The sequence below is a fragment of the Pelodiscus sinensis genome, chromosome 4 (assembly GCF_049634645.1).
Source record: "Pelodiscus sinensis isolate JC-2024 chromosome 4, ASM4963464v1, whole genome shotgun sequence".
Lineage (NCBI taxonomy): Eukaryota > Metazoa > Chordata > Testudines > Trionychidae > Pelodiscus > Pelodiscus sinensis.
Window position 1 is genome coordinate 101,074,349 of NC_134714.1, and position 22,821 is coordinate 101,097,169.

General features: G+C 49.9%; 1 long non-coding RNA gene across 2 annotated transcripts in view; it reads left to right on the forward strand.

The window, feature by feature from the left end:
• The window catches only part of LOC142829192 (uncharacterized), a 48,172-nt gene that overhangs the window by 3,516 nt on the left and 21,835 nt on the right, over positions 1 to 22,821 (forward strand). Inside the window, exon 3 of one of the 2 annotated variants that reach the window (XR_012903597.1) lies at positions 1,905 to 2,205. The exons of the other annotated variant lie outside the window; for it this stretch is intronic. This is a non-coding gene — a long non-coding RNA (uncharacterized LOC142829192). Of the gene's footprint in view, positions 1 to 1,904; positions 2,206 to 22,821 lie in introns of those variants that run through there. 2 annotated transcript variants of the gene reach the window in all.

Here is a 22,821-nt window from a genome sequence, read left to right on the forward strand (position 1 = left end):
CTCTGTTGCTCCTGCCTCTAAGTTTAACCCAAAGACTTTCAACAGGCTTTTCTCCCTCCATATCCTGGAGCTCTGAGCAATCATACTACTCTCTTAGGATGCATCTAGACTGAAGAGGTTTTTTTTGAAAAACTGCTGATTTTCTGAAAAAACTTCACCAACTTCCACACTGCAATTGAGTTTTCAAAAAACAAAAAATGGAAAGAATGCAGGAGTTTTTCCAACTTTGGTAAACCTCATTCTACGAGGAAGAACACCTTTTCTGAAAGAGCTCTTTTGGCAAAAGGTGTGTGTGGATGTGGAAGAGGCATCCAGGAAAAAGCACAGGTGCCCTGGTGGACACACTGTCCATACTCATCACAGCTCTATAGTTCCTGTCTCCTGCCGGCTCTTAAAGCTGCAGGCACCCTGCACAAGGCTTGTGGCAGGAAGCTGGTCCTGGAACAGCACCCTGACTGTGCGGCTCTCCCTGCAACAGGCTTGCTGTCCCATGGCACAGCCACAAGCCCCTGAGGCCCCCCCCCCGATCCTTCCAGAGAGCAGCATCAGGGGCCCCAGGACCCATCCAGGGGCACCAAATGCTGGGCATTCTCCTGGTATGGGACAGAGATCTTGATCCTCCTGGAGCTGTGGAGGAGGAGGAGGTCTTGAAGGATCTCCGCAGAAAGCACTGAAATATGGACATTTATGGGCACATGGCCAAAGCCCTGGCCCAAAGGGGACACCACTCCTGCACCTTCGCCCAAGACCAGAGCAAGGTAAAAGAGCTCCAGCGAGAGTACGCCTGGGCCAGAGAGCGCAGCTCTCACCCGGGGGCAGGCTCCCACTCCTGCCCATACTATAGTGTGTTGCACTATAGCCTGGGGGTGGGGAAGCCCTTTCCCCACCCGTACTGGTGGATTCAGGCTTGGAGACACCTGTGCTCGCCTGCCCCGAGCTCCTGGAGGAGAAGAACGATGACGAGGAGCAACAACAGCCACAGGAAGAGGAAGAGAATGACACTGGTAGCACGGTCACCCCCATGATGGAGCCAGTACCCCAGGCCCTGGACATCTCCCAGGCATCATCTGATGCCAGGAAGGGATCATCAGGTGAATGCTCTCAGTTTGTCACACATACAGAGTAGGGGAAGTGGGTACACAGAGGATAGGGCGCGATGGTCACTCAGCATGTTTGGACTGGACAGAGTGCAGCTGTCCATGCACGTGCGAGCACATGCACCAGCAGTGTGAACCACGTGGTCTCAGGAGCCAGTCCCAGAGCACACACAGGCAGCTGGTCACTGGCTTGGGGGAGGCCCCACACACATCTGACCCCTGGGAGGGACGTTCTCCCCATGTCAGGCACTGCCAGAAGCAGGGTGGGCACAAGGGAGCATGCACGACCCCACACAGACCGAAGAGTATCGCACATAGCACACGGCCATGCCTGCATGCGCAAGGCACCACCTGCTCCCGCAGATAGCACTGCCAGGTGCAGGTGTGTGGGGGGGCCCCAGGGAGGGACAGGCCACTCCAAGCCCCTCTCCCACACATGGGAAAGGTATAAGGGGGGCAAGGCACAAGACCCCAGTAGGGAGGCCTTTGGGAGAGTTACTGGGCTCCTTCCTCAAGGAAAGGTTCTCTGGTCTCCTGGATGTGTACCCTGGCCTGATGGGCCTGGCGGATGGCAGCTGTCCACTGGCCAGCTTGTCCACAGGGGCGGAGCAGGCAGGATAGTTCCCCTGGGCACTTCAGGGCCCCTGTGAGGCCAGGCCTGCTGTGCAAACCACACATGGCCTTGCTCTTGGGACATCACCATCCCCTGTTCCTAGGACAGTTGCTTGCTACTCACAGAAGAGGGCACAGCCTCAGGGCCAGTGTTTCCAAGGAAGACTGACCACCTCTCACTCTTGTCCTCCACAGGGGGCTGTCGCTGAGGGTCGAACCACACCAGCCCAGGCAGCCAACCAAAGCTGGAGGAGCTGCAAGCGCTAGAGGGTCCAAAAGGAACTCATGAGAGCACATGGCAGTCCTGCGTGACATGCAGCAGACCCTGGCCCAAAACGTCCGTGATGACACTGAGTGGCACAATCACATGTGGGACCAGCTCATGCGGCAGGGGGAAAACGAGTGCCACAATCCGGAAAGTGATGGCACTCCCAGCTCCTGTCCCTAGTCTAGCCCTCCCCCTTGCTCCCTCCACTCTAGCACCCCCTGCTATGCCTCCTCCTGCCTGCCCCCCTGTTGTCCCAGGCCCCACCCAACCCCGAGTTCATTGAGGTCCCTGGACCTGAGGGGATACTTCCAGGTGCTCCATGTGCCACTCCCAGCCCTGAGCCCCCTCGCCACTCCCTCATCCAGGTTCTCAACCCCCCCTCCCCCATCCCAGTTTCTTTATTATAAAAACAAAATACAAAGTTTTTGTTGAAACCTAAACTGGTGTCTTTATTATTTGCACAGGGAATGGGGGAGGGGGAGGTTGTGGTGGGAAAGGTATAAGGGGGGCAAGGCACAAGACCCCAGTAGGGAGGCCTTGGGGAGAGTTACTGGGCTCCTTCAGAGAACCTTTCCTTGAGGGTCTCCTGGATGTGTACCCTGGCCTGATGGGCCTGGCGGATGGCAGCTGTCCACGGTTGTTCAAAGACCCCTCCCTTGCCACCAGCCTCTGTCCCTCACCCTGGGAGGAAGACTTCTCCTTTGTTTTCCATGAGGTTGTGGCGCTCACAACACGCAGAGACCACCTTGGGGGTGTTACACTCCCCCATGTTGAGGCGTGTCAGCAGGCACCTAAACTGGCCCTTGAGGCACCCAAAGGCGCATTCCACCTGCATGCATGCCCGGTGCAGGTGCATGTTGAATTGTTCTCTGCTGGGGTCCAGGTGGCCAGTGTAGGGCTTCATGAGCAATGGCACGAGTGGATAGGCTGTGTCACCTACAATGCAATTGGAATCTGTACGTCCCCCACATGAAAGTCCCACTGGGGGAAGAACGCTCCAGCCTCCAGCTTGTGGTACAGGCTAGAGCTCCTAAATATGCAGGTATCGTACACCCAACCCGACCACCCGACAAAAATGTCTGAAAACTGTCCCTGGTGGTTGACCAGGGCCTGCAGCACCATATAAAAGTAGCCCTTCCTGTTTATGAAGTGGGTGGCTCAATGCTGTGATGAGCGGATCAGAATGTGGGTCCCATCAATTGCTCCTCTGCAGTTTGGGAAGCCAGGGGCAGCAAATCCGGCCATGATTGGATCCACGTCTCTGAGCTAGATGACCCTGCACAGCAGGATGGAGTTGATGGCCCTCACCACCTGCTGAAGGAGGCAAACACACAAAACAGAGAATGAGAGGGAGTGCCTGAGCCCTTGGGAGGTTCCTGCCCCCTCCTTCTCCTACAAACACCCCAGGAGCCACCCCCACTGAGCCCCCACCCCCAGCAGCTGAGCTGTGCGAGGGCAAGACAGCACAACCCCCCTCAGGGACAGGCCTTTCCCCCACTCCCTCTTTACCCCCTACTCCTACTCCCCTTTCCCAAGGGTCCCCCTTTTCCAGGACTCCCCCTCCCCCCACAGGGAGTGCACCCTGAGAGTGCCTTACCTCCATGAGGACGACCACGATTGTGGACTTCCCCACATAGAACTGGTGTCCCACCGGTAGCTATCTGGGGTGATGAGCTTTCATACAGCAATTGCAATCCACTTCTTCAGGGGGATGGCAGGCTGGAGGTGGGTGTCACATCTCCAGAGGGCAGGGGTGAGCCAGGCACAAAGCTTCAAGAAGGTGGCCGCCTGCATGTGGAAGTTTTGGAGCCACTGCTGGTCATCCCACTGCTCCATCACAAGGTGGTCCCACCAGTCGGAACTGGTGTCCAGCCTCCAGATTTGTCTCTCGACTGTGGGATATGGGGGTAAGAGCATTACTCCTGCATCCAGGCAGAGGTTGTCAATGATGAGCTAGGATTCGAGCTGGGGCAGGACCATCATGACAGTCTGCTGAAACTGCTGCAGAAGCTGCAGCATGGCAGTGTGGGGCCATCACCTGCCCAAGGCAGTTCTGGCTCCCTGGCAAAAAGAGAAAAAAAAAGCTGTGGCGTCCAAACAAGCTGGGCAACCAGAGCACGCACTGCAAAAGCTTTGCTGTCCCTCAGAGAGAGAGAGAGAGAGACAAGCAAGCAGCAGAACCTGAGAAATGGCTGTCAAGGGAGATCCTTTTAAGCACGCGTCTCAGATAGCCTTAGGCAACAGCAACTAGCAGTAACTGCTGACCTAATGCCCTGCCTGAAGTGGTTCTGGATGACTTTTTCTCCCCTGCCTGTTCTTCCTGTACCGTTGATGGGATGACCCTTCCATGACAGTGCTCCAATCATGAGAGTCATCCCATCAAGTCTCCGTTATTCTAATCAAATCATAGTTCTTTGACTGGGCCAGGGCTTCTAATTTTTCCTTTTTGTTTCCCAGGCTTCTTGCATTCGTGTACAAAAAACTTAAATAACCAGTTGATTGCCCTACCTTCTCCATTCGAATCAGGGGTCCCTCCTGATTTTTCTTCCTGGTATCCCACTTCCCCCAGGGCTTAGGTCACCATCCCCCAATGAACCTAGTTTAAAGCCCTCCTCACTAGGTTTGCAAGCCTGCCCACGAAGATGCTCCTTCCTCTCTTGAAGCTTCAAGGGGTAGCCAAGTTAGTCTGTACAGGATGAATTTAAAAAACAACAAATAGTCTGGTAGCACCTTAGAGACTAACAAAACATGTAGATGGGATCATGAGCTTTCATGGGCACAGCCCACTTCTTCAGCTGTTCTTCCTATTGCTATCCTATGATCCTTATCTGCTTCTTTTAACTATCCAATTTTTAGGTGCCTACAGATTACCAGTTTTGCGTGTTTGGTTTTCCCTTTGATATTTACATATGCTCTGCTTCTTGTTTCCTGCCCCCTTCCATGCCCTTCCTTCTCCCCTATTTATTTTGGGTCTGGACACCCTAAACTCAAAACTCCAGTCATCTGAAGAAGTGGGCTGTGCCCATGAAAGCTCATGATCCCATCTACATGTTTTGTTAGTCTATAAAGTGCTACTAGACTATTCATTGTTTTATAAATTTTTCCTCTCTTGGTTAGAAGGCCATTGCCACACCCTCTTTATAACCAGTATGGCTCAAGACTTCTCTTATCACTACATTAATGTCATTACTCTAAAAATAAGCACCTTGCAATGGACAATGAATCCTAGTATAAACTTAAACAACAAATAATCCATACAGACTAACTCAGCTACACCCTGAAACTTCTTAAGAATGCTAGTGTTACCCTAGGCCAGTGGACACCAACCAGTAGATCGGGATCTACTGGTAGATCTTGGAGCCTCTGACAGCTGATCTTGTCTGGTTTGGCTAAGAGGCTATCAAATGCTGGCACTTCAGCTGCCCCTCCTGCTGTGCACCTCCTGCCCTCTGCCTTGGAGCTGCCCTCCCGTCCCCTGCTTGCTGGGCAGTGCAGGGAAGGGGGTGCTAATGTCAGGGTGCCCCCCCCCCCCCGCCCACCATATATTCTATCTCCACAGAATGGAGGGGGGCACAACAGGACTTGGGAGGGAGCTTGCTGGCTGCTTTTGGGAGTGGTGCAGGGCCAGGACAGGGGTGAACCCTCCTTAGCCCCACTGCACCACCTGTGGTAAGCAGTGTCCAGCTGCATCCTGAACCCCAGCCCCAGTCAAACCCCCTCGTGCACCACAAGCCCCTGCTCTAGCCCTGAGCCCCCCCCCCCCAGATCCAAACTCCCTTACAGAACCTGTACCCTGAACCCCCTCCTGCTCCCTAACTCCGTCCCCAGGCTCAGCTCAGAGCCCCTTCACACTCCAAATCCCTTAACCCAAGACCAGAGCCTGCACCCCAACCCTCTGCCCCATACTAGTGAAAGGGTGGAAGGTTGGGGGAGGGAGGGAGAATGGAGTGAGCAAGGGTGGAGCCTCGAAGAAGGGGCATGAAGGAAGCAGGGAAGGCTATTTGGGTTTGAGGTAGATCCTGGATTGTACTTAAATTCAAAAAAGTGATCTAGTGCTTAAAAAGGTTGGGGATCACTGCCCTAGGCTATAATTCCTTCTGAGGGGGTTTTCAGATCTGTGAAATGGCTATAATTATATTTCTCCATCCAAAGGGGAGGGAGGAGCTGTGAAGCTTTAATTAACATTTGTAAAGCACTTTGAGATCCTTGGATGAAATGTGCTATGGCAGTAGCATATTAATTTAGTACTCCCAAGAAGCATGCTTCCCAGTGCAGGCCCAGATTCTGTATTATTAGCTTTAATAAGAAGCAGGGTTCCACCCTAAAAGGAACTCTGGCCACACATTGCAGAATTTACCATGGAAATACTGACAGTCTCAGTCACCAGGGTTGCCTGTGACATTGCAGGTATATGTTTACAAGCATCAGAATCTCTCTGCCTAGGGCAGGAGAAAAAGCAGGACTAATGCCAAGAGTTGGGTGTGCACAGTATTACTTTGTATTAGGGAAAGGAGATAAGTAGGTGTGTACACCGGAAGATGCAAGATATCACAAATGCAATTAACAGTCTTTGAAAGACCTGTCAGCCAGTAATGCTAAAGCCTTTGGAAATCTGATTTGCCTGAAAATAGTAACAGTATTTACTTTTCAAAAAAGCAAAGTGTACAATAGCTACTAGGTATCACCCTCCCCAATGTTAGATAAGAGCAGCAAAGTTTTAAGAGCAACACTCCTTTGCACAAATCGGCTACGTCTACACTGGCCCCTTTTCCGAAAGGGGCATGCTAATTTTAAACTTCGTAATAGGGAAATCCACGGGGGATTTAAATATCCCCTGCGGGATTTAAATAAAGATGTCCGCCGCTTTTTTCCGGCTTGTAGAAAAGCCGGAAAAGAGCGTCTAGACTGGCCCGATCCTCCGGAATAAAGCCCTATTCCGGAGGATCTCTTATGCCTACTTCGAAGTAGAAATAAGAGATCCGCCGGAATAGGGCTTTATTCCGGAGGATCGGGCCAGTCTAGACGCTCTTTTCCGGCTTTTCTACAAGCCGGAAAAAAGTGGCGGACATCTTTATTTAAAACCCCCGCGGATTTCCCTATTACAAAGTTTAAAATTAGCATGCCCCTTTCGGAAAAGGGCCAGTGTAGACGTAGCCATCCTGTTTTCTAACCTTTTCCTTTGGTTCCCCTTGCCCTTTCTGTTCAGAACATGAATTCTTCAACCCACAAGTTCAATTAAGCAGCAGCATCTGTGGTACTTTAATTAAAGTTGTGTCAGTACTTGCACTCTAAAATGCCATTTTGCAGCGCTTTCAACTCTGCTGTAAAAATTAACTCTAGAGAAAAGCTCAGTACAAACAAATCTCAGTTAGGGAGACAAACAGAAAATAAAACCACTTTTCCACCAACATGCCCAATTTGGCAGCTCCCTCATCTGTGTTCATCTGAGTAATAAGATTGAGGTCCCATATATGGGATGTAAGTGAACTTATTTTCCTCACCCTCACCTCCCTCAATCTCCTCTTGTTCAGCTCTTGTTCATAGTCATCCCTTCAGCACACATTTCTTGTGCTGAAGTCTTCTGTCTCTGTTAAAGATTTCCGGCTGAAAGTTCATTTATTGTTTGTCAGCCATTCAAAACCTCAAGGATACAAACAATGGCCCTGAGCCTCAAGGGTGCTCTGTCATCAACTCCCACTTGCTGCTGAGGAACAGAGGCTTCAAACCCACAGGCACATGAGCAGTTCTATTGAGCTGCTCATAGAGCTACTCATATGAGTAACCATGGATTATGCCCTCCCAGCATATTCCTTTCACAAAAAAGCTTAGTAGAGCTTGGAGAAGACCTGTCTCTGCTGAAATACTTCCAGTAGTCAGCACTACCGAATTTTTATGCAGGCCCAGTAATTAGAAACTTAACCCTGATAAGTAAAAGTGAATCACCATAAATCTGTGTATTTCATATCTAGTACATCTAACGCTAATGTAGCAACAACATTCATTTACTTCTCCAAAAGGTATAGGAAACATTCCTTTGACTGGAAAAACTTAAACAAATAGTCTAGCAGCACCTTAGAGACTAACAAAACAAGTAGATGGGATCATGAGCTTTCATGGGCACAGCCCACTTCTTCAGATGAAACATCTGAATTTGTGGGTTGCTCCCACAAAAGTTCATACCAGCATCTACATGTTTTGTTAGCCTTTAAAGTGCTGCTAGACTATTTGTTGTTTAAGTTTTTCCAGTTACAGACTAACTTGCCTACCCCTCTAATACCTTTGATGGTTAATCAGAACTTCACAATGGAGAAAAAGTAGTGACTGAAAAAGTACATATGTATTTTGAAGCTCCATGGGCAAAGTACAGTAAATCCTGAAGATTAATTACTATTAGAGATAATTTTTACATTGCAATGCTGGTCTTTTCCAAAAATGTATCACTGATAGCCTTAAAGTAGTATTCAAGGACAAAGAAAGGGAGCTTTAAACCAGCTGTATTTTGCCCTCCAAAGCTGCTTCTGCAGGAAGGGATATCAATTGTGGGGTAGTTAATGTGAAAGAAATAGGTGGTCACCTATATCAACTATGGTTTTGTTTGTTTTAAATTATTTGCCTTCAAGATGCACAGCAGTAGGTTATATTTAAATGGCATGAGTCTCCTGGGGCCATAGAACTGCTAATTGCCAAGTGGCACAGATCTGGGCTGTGTGTTTGTGAGAGTATCCAATAAACAGCTCTAGCTGCTCAATGACTTTCAAAGTGCAAGCTACAACCCAATACTGGGCTGTGGAAAGGCAGGTACGGAGTCGCCTTGGTGTAGGGCAGGGGTCGGCAATCCTCAGCATGAGTGACATGAGCCCATTTTCAGCAGCACACACAGCCTAACCTTACTGCCCATGCCCTGGTTCTTCTCTGGCAGCAGGTTAGGCTGCGTGCACAGCAGCCCTGTGCTCAGAGGTGCACCCGAGCCAGCTGCGGTGTGTGCACTACTGCCAGTGAGTCCCTGCCATTCCCTGCCCCACCACCATGCACTTTACAGCTCCCTCCTTTCCTCTGTGGGACTGTCGCATGGGGCTACAGGTCCAGCCACACCATCACCACCTTCAGGCCCCTGCTACCAGGAGGAAGAGGGGGTGCCGTGCCTTGTAGCTGCCAGCCCTGTCCCGCACACTGAACCCCACATTTTTTCCCCACCTCAGAGCCTAAGGGGATCTACAAAATTCACTAACTATGGAACCCCAGAAAAGTAAATCTGGCCTATGGGAAGCCACTAACCGCAGGCTTCTCTATTCTTTCCCCTCACCCAATGGGGCAGGAGCACCTGAGGAATGAGGTGTCTCAGTTGGGAGCCACATCAATGAAGTTGGGGGGCGGGAGCTGACGGAGGTTTTTTGCAGTCCCCAACTGATTTTTTCTGTGGGTCAGTGACCCTCGACCCCAAAAACGGTTCCCCAGACCTACCATAAAGAAAACATTGAAACCTTTTATGTTGGACATATTTTACTTGATTTAAAATGAGGTTTGATAAACTAACATGAGAAAGTTAAAATGCTTAATCTGTTTCATAATTTAAATTAAACCGTTTTTTATCTGAGAAAAAAATGTTGCCCTGCATAAGTTTTAGAAGGCAGGATTTTTTCTCACTGATTTTACTGTTTTGTCAATGCAAATATCAGCGTTACCTCCAGAGATTTATTCAAAAAATTCTTTCACCTTTGAGGCAATTAAGAAAAAACCAACCAGAATATAAACAAACTACCTGTACAAAATTAGGCAAGAAAGTAGAGCTGCCATAGATATTGAAGTGGCAGTATTGTACCTTCAACCCACAGAACTTTATTCTTGGTAAAAATTATGATCAGAAAAGAGGCATTAATGATTGGAAGGGATTTATTTCTTGTTGCTATGCTTGGATTCTTCTACAGTGCAGCTTTGACATTAGCTACATACCTAATTGCTGGCACAAATTAACAGCATCATCTTAATTGAAGACACATTAAATATTTAGCCTTTATTTTAAGGCAGGTACATTTTGGAGATTAAAGATGGCAACTGTGTCCCCCATACCTCCAAAACAGGCTCCAAAAGTGGTTCTGAGTGGTCACCATTAGCAAAAAGAAAGGTGAGTTTGAAATGCCACAACGGCGAAAGAGTACGACAGGATGGGGAATCCAAAGAAATGCATGTTACACCATAACTGACAATGACACATCTTAATTATAAACCCTTTTTCTAAGGATGTTTTCTCATTGTAAATCAAACAAAACAGTTTTGCAGTTAGGAAGGAGGGAGGGGAGGAAGGAGGCATAAGGTGACTTCTAGTACAATGTGCTACTTTTAACATAACGCTAAGAACATAAGAACGGCCATACTGGGTCAGACCAATGGTCCATCTAGCCCAGTAGCCTGTCTGCAGACAGTGGCCAGCACCAGGTGCCCCAGAGAGGGTGGACCGAAGACAATTATCAAGCGATTTGTCTCCTGCCATCCTTCTCCAGCCTCTGACAAACAGAGGCCAGGGACACAATTCCTATCCCCTGGCTAATAGCCTTTATGGACCTAACCTCCATGAAACTATCTAGCTTCTCTTCAAACTCTGTTATAGTCCTAGCCTTCACAGCCTCCTCTGGCAAGGAGTTCCACAGGTTGACTACACGCTGTGTGAAGAACTTTCTTTTATTAGTTTTAAACCTGCTACCCATTAATTTCACTTGGTGTCCTCTAGTTCTTCTATTATGGGAACTAATAAATAACTTTTCTTTATCCGCCCTCTCCACACCACTCATGATTTTATATACCTCTATCATATCCCCCCTCAGTCTCCTCTTTTCTAAGCTGAAAAGTCCCAGTCTCTTTAGCCTCTCCTCATATGGGACCCGTTCCAAACCCCTAATCATTTTAGTTGCCCTTTTCCGAACACTTTCCAAGGCCAAAATATCTTTTTTGAGGTAAGGAGACCACAATCTGTACACAGTATTCAAGATGTGGGCGTACCATAGTTTTATACAGGGGCAGTAAGATATTCTGTGTCTTAGGCTATGCTAGTCAGGATATGCTGGGCTGCAAAACACCAGTGTCATCTCTTTCACTCCTTTGTCATACTCTTCACTGGCAAGTTTTATTTGTCACTTAGGGGCAGGTTTGAAGGTAGGGAGACTTGAGACATGAATGCAAGGAAAGTAATTTTGAGGTGGTTATGGTGGGAATTTCTGAAATTAGGTTGCTTTTTTAAATTCAGTATTCAGTTGTCTCAATCAGAGGGCATTGTTTTTCAGGTCTGTAGGTAGGCCCATTTTAGACAAGCTGTTCTATTTTGCCACTGCATATCTAGTTCATTCTAAAGGGTGCCTGACCTGAAAATGCTACTCATTAAACATGGATGCCAAGCACCTGTGAAACTATTCTGAATGAAGGGACCATCTGTTTTCAGTTTCCCCCATTCTGAATTATATGCCAACTGTAGAGATCATTGCTGGAACAGTGAGGAACAATGTATTTCATTTCATTTCAACAAAAGGCCAACAAATAGGAAAGAGGATTTTTTCTAATTCCAAAATAAGCTAAAGAAATCAAGTGCAATATCTTGTCATTTAAAAAAAAAAGCACTAAACATGAATATTTGTCAATACTGCTCTGACATTGGTTTTAATAATACACTGGTTTTAATAATACTTGCCCTGTAGTCTCAATACTTTTATGGTAAAGGTTAGAGTAAGGATAAAATTACAAGCAGTTATTTGACAAGAGTTTCCACTACCTAAAAATAGTGAAGGGTGCCTTTATATGCTACACCTCTATTTCAGGACATTATTTTTGCTTTGTTTATAAAGTGTGGTATTTGCTCCCTTAAAAAGAAAAGTCTTAACTTTACAAATTCAGAGAATTTCCACATACTCCTTTCACCTTCTCTATAGGCTCTATTTCTAAAAATAGCAGTAATAATAATTATGCTTTTAAAAAAACTAAAATAATTCATCTCACTCAAATTTGTATCATCAGGAAAGTTTGTATACCCTCAATTTCACAAAATACGTTGTCATTCAAATGCTCTCAGCAACCTGATTCTCTTTATAATTCCAAGTCACATTCTCCCTTACTTAGCCCAATGTACTTCTAGGCACAGGTTGCTTAGCATCCAGTATTTACTCTGGAATGCTGAAGTCAGCATGATAGAGTAACTCTGCATGCAGAAACTGACTTATTAGGCTAAGTGCAGTAAATTCCTATTAAAAATGAATGGACTTGGTTTTAAATGAGAGTCAAACAGTAAACATTACCTTACAGGCTTCTTTTTCCAAATAAAATATTTAACAGAGGAAAACCATAGGTATTACTGGCACAGAGAAATTCATCATAGTTTAAAAAAACACAACTGCATATTAAAAACAAGTGGTTAGACTCATTCTGCTTGCTTCTAAACCTGTGAACTTTAGGTAGGTACATAAATTTAGAATATTTGTTGTTGCCACACAGGAAGGAGGAATCTTTGTTTCCAAGAACAATATTAGTCATATTCCTGCTTAACAAGAAAGCCTAAACCAGGGTTTTTTTACTAATATCTCAGTGTTCACGTCACTAAGGAATTTACCATAAAAAATGTACTACTTTTTCAGCACAAAATTCCCAATGCTTGACTACCCAACCCAACACAAAAGCTCCAGTCCTTAAAGATTTCAAACACTGTCTGAAACAAAGCATGCCAAAGAATGCCAAGCAAATTCTGGTGAAGCAAGAGTAGTTCCAGAAATCTGGACCTTCTACAGAAAAAGTCCTGTTGCTGAGAAATGAATAAAACAGAAACAATGTAGAAGCAATGGAGTGAACTACAAATTTCTGCAAAATGACGTGGGGGAGAACTGTGATCTCTCAGATAGCTGGGTCACAAATTGTATAAAAGCTTAAAACTGAATGAAGAGCAGAGGTTTCCTTGGCATAAAGACATTACAATCTGAAACCTCTTAATGGGCCCTCTACTATTGGATTATTTAGGACTGTTATTTACATTTCAGCTCTGAACAAGTTACATTTAAAGCTTCAAACCTTGTGTGAGGGGAATTTTCAGACACAGTGTCCCCATTTTTTCATCAGTTACACAAGTAAAACTCATGGACCTTCATGGAGATGCATAATTTTTACAAGTTGCAGAATCTGCATCACTGTAGCTTATTTATTACCCAGAAAGCACTGCAGATATGTATTAGTGCTTTACACAACACAAAGAACAAATCCCTTAGCTCGGGGTGGGCAAACTTTTGGCCTGAGGGTCACATGTAGGTATGGAAATTGTAAGGCGGGAGTGTTGGACGGGTAGAATGGGGCATTGGTGCAGTTACAAGCACTGTTGGGCTGGGCATGGCTCATGGGCTGTAGTTTACCCACCTCTGCCTTAGTTAAACTGCTTAATGTCGATGGACACAAAATAGGGGAATCTGGGTAAGAGATTTGAAAGACAAGGGTGTATGGGACGGGGTGCGGTCACAGACAACCCCTCGGGGTGCCTCCCAGGGCGCTGACATGGCCACTGCCACTCCCCTTCCTGCACTCCAGCTCTTCATTGCCCAGTCCTGCTGGGCCAGCTCCACTGGTCTCCCCCAGCCAAGACCCCGAGCTGAGGTCCCTGCCTCTTCTGAGAAGCAGCACAGACACTGAACCTCTTCAGGTCCAAGGAGAGAACAGTTTAGAGCCCAGCTTCCTGGGGTACCATTCCCTAATTGGGATCAGACCCCAAAGAATTAGGAAAGCCCCTTTAGCAATGAAAGGGGGAATGTACACACTGGTTGCTCCCGGGTAACAATTATGTACACTGGGTTTGATAGAAAATAAAAGTGATTTTATTAAGTTGAAGCAATAGGATTTAAGCGGTAATAAGTGAGAACAGACAGAGCAAAGTAGGTTACAAATCAAAAGAAACAAAAAGGCTTTGATAATTCTACACTGAAACCTCAGTACTGGCTCTTCAAATTCACCCTAAAACCTCTTTTCCAGCTGCCCCTCCAAACCAGGGCTCTCCCCCGACCTAGGGGTCTTCTGGCTCCTTCCTTCAGGTGCAGCTCAGCCAAAAGACCAAGGCCTCTGCTTTCCTATTCCTTTTGTAAAGGAATCGAGGCCACTCCCTACCAACCACTGCTCAGATTAAAGGACAAAAGAGATTGTTTAACTAGTGAGGGTAACACCCTCCATGTCTCTCATTCACACATTTGAAACCCACAAAGTATTTCCCCACTCCATAGGTCTAATTTCACACCCACAAATGATACATACGTTGAAGTAAGATAAACAGAACCAGTGGATAGTGACATGAAGATTGATGGGTTATACGAAATAATTCGCTCAGAACAACTTTGAGTTATGTATATTCCTGGCCATAAGTCCATTTCATAAAGCATGGGGGGGGGGGGGGGCAGGACGGGGGAGGGAGAGGCATTACAAAGGGCTTTGGAACACAAAATGATTTGGGGATTATCTGGAAGATACCCACCCACCCACCCAAGGAAAGTCACACAGCATTGGTGTATTTAATGTATTTAAAGTGAAAGTCTAAGCACCTTCTTAAATAACCTTGTTTGCGAATGGACTTGGAAAAGATGGGGGCATAGGAAATGTCATATCCCTCCATCTAATCACAACAGGTGGTAGCCCCCATGCATTAACAAAACAGTTTTGTCACTGTTCTTTGAGATGTGTTGCTCATGACTATTCCAATCTGATGTGCGCGTGCTGCGTGAATAGGTCCCAGAAAGTTTTACCTTAGCTCCTATCCGTCAGGTTGACAATGGACCTCCCCCGACATGGCACTGGTGCAATGCCCTATATATGACCCTGCTGACACAACCAGTTCCTTCTTGATGGCCTCTCTGATAGTGGTGAAGAAGGGTGGATATGGAATCATAGAATCCTAGGGCTGGAAGAGCCCTCAGGAATCATTGAGTACAGCCCCCTGCCCAAAGCAGGACCAATCCCAACTGAATCATTCCAGCTAGGGCTTTGTCAAGACAGCACTTAAGGGATGAAGATTCCACCACCTTCCTAGATAACCCAATCCAGTGCTTCCCCACCATAGATATGGTCAACATCTTGAAGAACAGCAGTTACAAAGGTAACTGTTTTCTCCTCAGGTGTTTGCTCATATATATTCCAATCAGGTGATTCACAAGCCTTACCTAGGAAGAGGGGTTGGAGTCACAGCAGGGCTGACTGAAGAACTGAGGTTCCAAAGACTGTTCTGCTGTGACTGTTGCCCAATGGCATAGTGTGACATGAAGGTACGCACTGAAGATCATGTCATGGCTCTACCGAATTCTCAGTGAGTCCGGCCAGCTGCCAAACATGCGTGTGCTCGTATGGAATACACCATGAGAGGCGGTGGCGGGGACTGTGACCAGATCATAACATGCACAATGCATGCCGTGATTCAGGAAAAGATGCACGGAGAGGAGACGGGCTATTCCTTGACAAGATCTGCCACAAATAACGGGGTGGTCTTGTATAAGGGCTTGATCTGATTGATGTAAAAGGCAAGTACATCAAGGAATTGTAGTCTTTGTCCCCGTAAGCTCTGGTGCAGCATAGGGTAGAACACAAGAAGAAAAATGTCCTGACTGATGTTGAAGCTGAAGACCACTTCACGGAGGAAAGCCAGATGAGGGTGATGCTGGACCTTATCCTTGTGGGAGGTGTACAGAGGTTCTGATGGTAGGACACAACACTCCGACAGCTGTTGAGCAGAGGTGATGGCAACCAGAAAACCACCTTCCATGATAGGAGGGAGCAGGGAGCATGTGACCAGGGGCTCAAAGGGAGGCCCTATGAGTGCTAAGAGGACCAGACTGAGATCCCAAGTAGGGCTGAGCAGGGTGGGATGGGGTGGAGCCTGTCCATATCCTTGAGGAAGTGCACAAGTAGGGGGCTTGAGAAGACAAGAGTGTCCGGTTTCCCTCATGCGGAAAGGAGCTGGTCACCAGGTGCGCCTTTAGTGAAGAAGTCACTAAATCTTGCTGCTTCAAGGACACTAGTAGTCCAGTACTGGGAAAAGAACGGTTACTTACCTGTAACTGTTGTTCTTCGAGATGTGTTGCTCATGTCCATTCGAAGTAGGTGTGTGCGCCGCGTGCACCACGTCTTCTGGAGCATTTTCCCTAGCGGTACCCGTAGCGCCGGAAGGGACCCCCTGGAGTGGCGCTGCCATGGCGGGGCATAAATACCCCTGCTGGTGCTGCCCCACCTCAGTTCCTTCTTGCCGGATACTCCGACGAAGGGGAGGTAGGGTGGGAGTCGAATGGACATGAGCAACACATCTTGAAGAACAACAGTTACAGGTAAGTAACCGTTTTTTTCTTCGAGTGGTTGCTCATGTCCATTCGAAGTAGGTGACTACCAAGCTAACCCCAAGGAGGAGGGGTCGGAACAGTCATAGCACCAGAGTCATAAAGGAAGGTGAACAATAAACAGATTTATTTGAACAAATAAACAGTGACAAGTCACCAACCCAGAACAAAGACAACGAGATCTATATATTTACATCACAGATTCGAGGACTGCAGAGCCCACCCTTGTATCCTCCCTGGCCTGTTGAGGTAGCGCATAACGTGTTGTAAATGTGTTGTAAATGTAAGTGTGGAGGGAAGACCAGGTGGCTGCCCTGCAGATTTCTGTGATAGGTACCTGGGCACTGAAGGCTACCGAGGACGCCTGCGCCCTGGTAGAGTGTGCCTTTACCCTAGGCGGGGTTTTACCCGCCAATTGGTAACACTCTGCTATACATTGCACCACCCATCTTGATAACTTTTGGGTAGAAACAGGCGAACCTTTTCCCTTTCCCCCAAATGTGACAAACAACTGTTGGGATTTACGGAAGGGCTTGGTTCGGTCGATATAAAAAGCCAGCGCTCGCTTGGCATCCAGGGAGTGTAGAACACGCTCCTTAGGGGATGCGTGAGGTTTAGGGAAGAACACTGGTAAATAAATCTCCTGGGATAGGTGAAAAGGGGAAACCACCTTCGGGAGGAAGGTTGGATGAGGTCGTAGCCTCACATTATCATGAGAAAAAACAAGGTAGGGCGGCTCTATGGTCAACGCCCTTAACTCTGATACCCTTCTAGCAGACGTAATGGCTACTATGAAAACAACCTTCAATTAAAGGTGTTTCAGCGAACAGATAGCCAAGGGTTCGAAGGGATGGGACATAAGCCTGTGAAGAACCAGGTTGAGGTTCCATTCAGGGTATGGAGCCCTCACCAAGGGATACAATTTCTCCAAACCCGTAAGAAACCTTTTAACCACCTGGTTAGAAAAAAGAGAGACTCCTGCCATTCCCACATGGAAGGCGGAGAGAGATGCCACATGGACTTTAATAGACAAAAAAGACAAGCCAGAAGAATGAAGTTGAAAGAGATAGTCGAGAATAGCTGGAATAGGAGCCGAGGACGGCTGTACTCCTCTCTGGGACGCCCAAGACGAAAAGCGCCGCTACTTGGCAGTGTACGACCGTCTAGTAGAGGGTTTCCTGCTGCTAAGTAGCACCATCTGTACCTGTCGGGAACATTCCCTTTCCGGTTGGTTCCACCACGGATAAACCAGGCCGTCAGGTGCAGAGACCGGAGATCCGGGTGAACCATTATTCCTCCGTCCCAAGGATTGCGTTAGCAGGTCCCGAACTGGAGGGAGTGCTATGGGGTCCCAGGCCAGCATGTCCACCAGGATGGGGAACCAGAACTGTCTGGGCCACCTGGGGGCTATGAGGATGATCGAGGACCTGAAAGTTCTCGCTCTGGTCAACACCCTGGAGATTAGTGGAAATGGGGGAAAAGCGTAGAGGATGCCCTTTGGCCACGTGGTCGTTAGGGCGTCTCCCTTGGAAAAATTCCCCAGCCCCAGCAGGGAACAGTAGTTCCTGCATTTTGTATTGCGTGCTGAGGCAAACAGGTCCAGGTGGGGATAGCCCCACCTGTGGAAAACCTGGCTGAGTACAGAATCCTTGAGCGACCACTCGTGGGCTCCAAAGGATCTGCTCAGTGTGTCTGCAAGCAGGTTCTTGCACCCGGGGAGGTATTCCGCCTGGGGCGAGATGTTGCGCATAACACATAGTGCCATAACAGCAGGGCCTCCTTGCACAAAGGTGGAGAACATGCCCCACACTGCTTGTTGAGGTAGAAAACCGCTGCAGTGTTGTCCATACGTACCAGGATGGAGCGGTAGGAGAGCCTCGGCAGGAATGCTTCACAGGCTTTCCTCACCGCTCGCAGTTCCCGGACGTTCATGTGCAGGGACCGTTCGGACGGGCCCCCGAGGTGTGCACCCCACCCTAGGTCGGATGCATCAGTGACCAGGGTCAGCGAGGGGGGAGGGGCATTGAAGGGAACTCTGCTGCGCACCATGGATTCCTGGGTCCACCAGAGTAGGGAGTCCAGAATGTCCAGGGGCACTGTGACTATGGAGTCCCATAGGCCCTTGGACTGGCAGAAGGCCTTCGCCAGCCAAGCCTGCAGAGGTCTCATCCTCATCCTGGCATGTCGCACTGTGTAAGTGCATGCTGCCACATGTCCCAGGAGCCTGGAGCAGACCCAGGGAGTTGTGATGGAGGACCGGGTTAGCTGTGAAATCAGCTCCCCTATTGCAAGGAACCTGCCTTGGGGCAGGAACTCTCTGGCCACCTTCGCATCGAGTAGGGCTCCCACGAACTCTATGCTCTGGGAGGGGGTCAGGGATGACTTCTCAACATTCACCAAGAGCCCCAGCCTTAAGAAGAGAGCTCTTATGAGTGACACGTGAGCTTCTACTTGCTCGTACGAGCGACCTCGGATTAACCAATCGTCGAGGTAGGGGAACACATGTACTCCTCGATTGCACAGAAAGGCGGCAACCACAGCCATACATTTTGTGAACACCCTTGGCGCAGTACACAACCCAAAGGGGAGTACCGTAAACTGAAAATGGTGACAGCCCACCATAAACCGAAGGAACCTCCTGTGACTGGGCCTGATAGCCACATGGAAGTAGGCGTCCTTTAGATCGAGAGTCGCGTACCAGTCGCCCAGTTGTAGTACTGGAATGACCGAGGCTAAAGTTACCATTCTGAACTTTTGTTTCACCACCGCCTTGTTTAAGAACCGTAGATCCAAGATAGGGCGGATACCCCCCCTTTGGTTTTGGGACAACAAAATAACGGGAGTAAAACCCCTTGCCCCGCAAGAGTGGGGAAACCCTTTCTATTGCCCCTTTTTCGAGGAGTGCCCCCACTTCCTGAAGCAGGATGTGTTTGTGAGGGGTGTCCCTTATTAGGGACAAGATAGGGGGTTTTGAAGGAGGTGGGCCCAGGAATGGGATAGAATAGCCCGAATGTACAATGTTGAGGACCCAGGCATCTGATGTTATTTGTGCCCATGCCTGGGCAAAATGGGAAAGCAGGGCCCCGAACGGGGGGACCGGGTGGCAGACTGGTACGGGACTCTCTAGCTAAGTCAAAATTGAGGCTTGCCCTGATTGGAAGGGCCTTGAGGGCCTGCCCGTTGGGGATCTGACCTGGGGCGACAACGTCGACCCCTAGACCCTTGAGGGGGCGCGGCCGCCCCAGAACCTCCACCGGAGGCCCAGTAGCAGCACCTCCAGAAGTCCCCACGGGGGATCTGGGGCTGCGCTCTACCCTGCTGCCTAAACAGCAGTTGACGCCGCTGAGTAGCTGGCGTATGTATGCCCAAGAACTTCAGGGTCGACCTAGTGTCCTTTAGGGTATGGAGCCTGGAATCTGTGTGCTCCGAGAACAATGTCTTCCCTTCAAAAGGCAAGTCCTGGATAGTGTGCTGGACATCCGTGGGGATCCCCGAAACATGGAGCCACGCCCCACGGCGCATAACGACACCTGTTGCCATGGTGCGGGCTGCCAAGTCCACGGTGTCCAAAGCCACTTGGAGGGCAGTTCTTGTGATGATTTTACCCTCGGAGGCCATAGCTACAAACTCCTGGTGGTCCTCCACCGGGAGTCAGTCCTTAAATTTCTTGACTGCCCGCCAGGTGTTGAAGGCGTACCTGCTCAGCATCGCCTGCTGATTAGCGATACGGAGCTGCAGAGCTCCCGTAGCGTATACTTTGCGGCCCAGCAAGTCCAGCTTCTTAGGTTCCCTTGCCTTCGGCGAAGGACCGGGTTGGGGAAGCTTCTCCTTTTGGACCGCGGCTTGCACGACCAATGATCCCGGTATGGGTTGGGAGTACAGAAAATCGTGACCCGACTGCGGGACGAAATAACGCCTTTCTACCCTTTTTTGGGTAGGAGTCAGAGTCGCTGGCGTTTGCCACAGGGCATTAGTAATTTTTTAAACCGTCTTGTTAAGTGGTAGCGCGAATCGTGCAGGGGTGTCCTCAGTGAGGATGTCTACCGTCGGATCGGTATCCTCAATTATGGGCTCAACCGGAACAGCCAGGTTGGAAGCCATGCACCGCAGGAGGTCTTGATGCGCTCTGGCATCCATTGATGGCAGCTCGGGCGCTGGGTCTGCCAGTGCCTCATTGGGGGAAGACGACGACGATGACTCCTGGACCAACAGGGGGGCCGTCGCTGTCAACTGCGGTGCTGATTGGGTGGCCCAAGTTTCCATAGGGGCTGTTCCCGGCACCGATGGCTGCGGTGCCGCTGTGTCTTGTGGCACCGGGAGAGGGGAGGTGGGCGCCCTACACAGGGAAGCAGAGGGACGAGAACGGTGCCCTGAAGCCTCTGACGCCATAGATGGTGGTGGTTGGCCCTGCCACTGATGATAGGCCCAGGGAGTCCAAAAGGGCCACTGCGGATGCGGGGGCCACACCTGCTGGTTGTGGTCCCTTCGGTGCCTGGATCTAGATCTGTGCGTCGAAGAAGCTCCCGAAGACCCTGAGTGCACCGACACCGCATCCGAGTCCGAAGAGTAATCGGATTCCGGCCACAGTGGAGTCGATGAGGAGTGCGGCGCAAACCTGGCCATCGACTCCGGCTTGCCTGCATGCGCACGGCATGTACGGGTCATCTGCGGTGCCGGGGGACCCAGACCCGGTGCAGCGAACTCCGATGGCACCAACAGCTGCGGCACCGGGGCGCCCAAGCCTGGTGCCGTTTGAGGCGGCATTTGCGGCACCGAGGTACCCAGGCTCGGTGCCGTGTATGCCAGTTGTGGCACCAAGGTGCTCAGGATCGGTGCCATGGGCGCCAATTGTGGCACCGGCGTGGGCTGCGTTTCCAGTAACTGCGGTACTGAGGTGCTCAAGCTCGGTGCTGGTTGCGATGGCTGAAATAGTGGAAGCGGTGCCGTCTGGGGCTGCGGTACTGGGGTGCCCAGGCCCGGTGTCGATTGCGCCAACTGTGGCTGCGGCAACGGGGTGTCCAGGCCCGGTGCTGGTTGCGCCAACTGTAGCTTCGGCACAGGGGTGTCCAGGCCCGGTGCCTGTTGCGTGGCCAATAGGTACGGCACCGAGGTGCTCAGGCTTGATGCCGACCGAGTCGTGTCCGACTGAAGCGGTACCGGGGTGCCCATGCCCGGTACCGGGGTGGACCACTGAGTCAAAGCTGGTGCCGATGACGGCACGGAGACAGACGTCGACTCTTGGGAAGCCAGATAGCCTTGGGAGCATGGCACCGGTATGGCCAAGCGGGGCTCTGGCAACTTGGAGAGCAACGGCCTGCCATGGGTCGAGGCTCCCTGGGAATGACGACCCGGCGTCGTAAAGGAGCCCGTAGTAGCAGTGGGAGCCAAACCCAGCATGGTTGGTCCCGACGCATATGCCACTGTAGCATGCCGACCCTGGTCATGCAAGGGTGATAGCAGCGCCCTTGGGGCTTGCCCCGTGGGCGACCTCGACCCATCCGAGTCAACCGACGACGGCGGGGAGGTCATAAGGCTGAGTAAGTCCTGTGCCGCTTCAAAGGTGTCCGGCATAGACGGACGATGAGAGGGCAAGCGGCCCGGGCTCGCTAGCCCTCCTCGGTGCTGACAGTGCACCAGAGGGGAGGCGCACACCGGTGAGCTAGCGGTGAGGTGTCCAGCTGATGCCGGCTTCTTGGACCGGGACCTGCCCCGGGACTTCTTCACCCTCTTAGAAGGGGGAGAGTGAAATCGGTGTCGGGAGCTTGCCGCCTACAGCCTCACGCATGGAAGCCAGTGCGCTGTGCACCGCAGGCTGGTCCGGCAGTCCCAGTTGAAGCGCCATCTCCATAAGGAGAAGCTTCAAGCGGGAAATTCTGTCCTTTCTATTACAAGGCTTGAAAGACTTGCAGATCTTGCAGGCTATTGCCAAATGGGCCTCACCCAGACACTTAAGGCAGCTGTCGTGTGGGTCGCCCCTGGCATAAACTTCCCGCAGTCAGCACATGTTTTAAAGCCTTGCGGCCCTGGCATTCCTTACCCCAAGGGGGGCAAGGAACAAAACAAAAAACCTAACTATCTAACTACACAACTATTTACAAAGTGAGAAGCGGGAACCATTAAACTATCTAAGCCTAACAGCTAGAGAGAGAGACACGCTCCGACCGACACGGCGGTAAGAAGGAACTGAGGTGGGGCAGCGCCAGCAGGGGTACTTATGCCCCGCCATGGCGGCGCCACTCCAGGGGGCGCCCTGCCGCCGCTACGGGTACCACTAGGGAAAACGCTCCGGAAGACGTGTTGCACACGGCGCGCACACCTACTTCGAATGGACATGAGCAACCACTCGAAGAAGCAACAGAGGTAGACAAAGGGTCAAAGTTATGCTACAGGCACCAACATGAGCAATGCTTCCATTTTGCCAAGTATGAGAGTCTCATAGAGGGCTTCCTGTTACTAAGGAGGACATGTTGGACTTGTTGGGCCAGATTTTGCCATGAAGCTAAGGGAGCGGAGGTCTGGG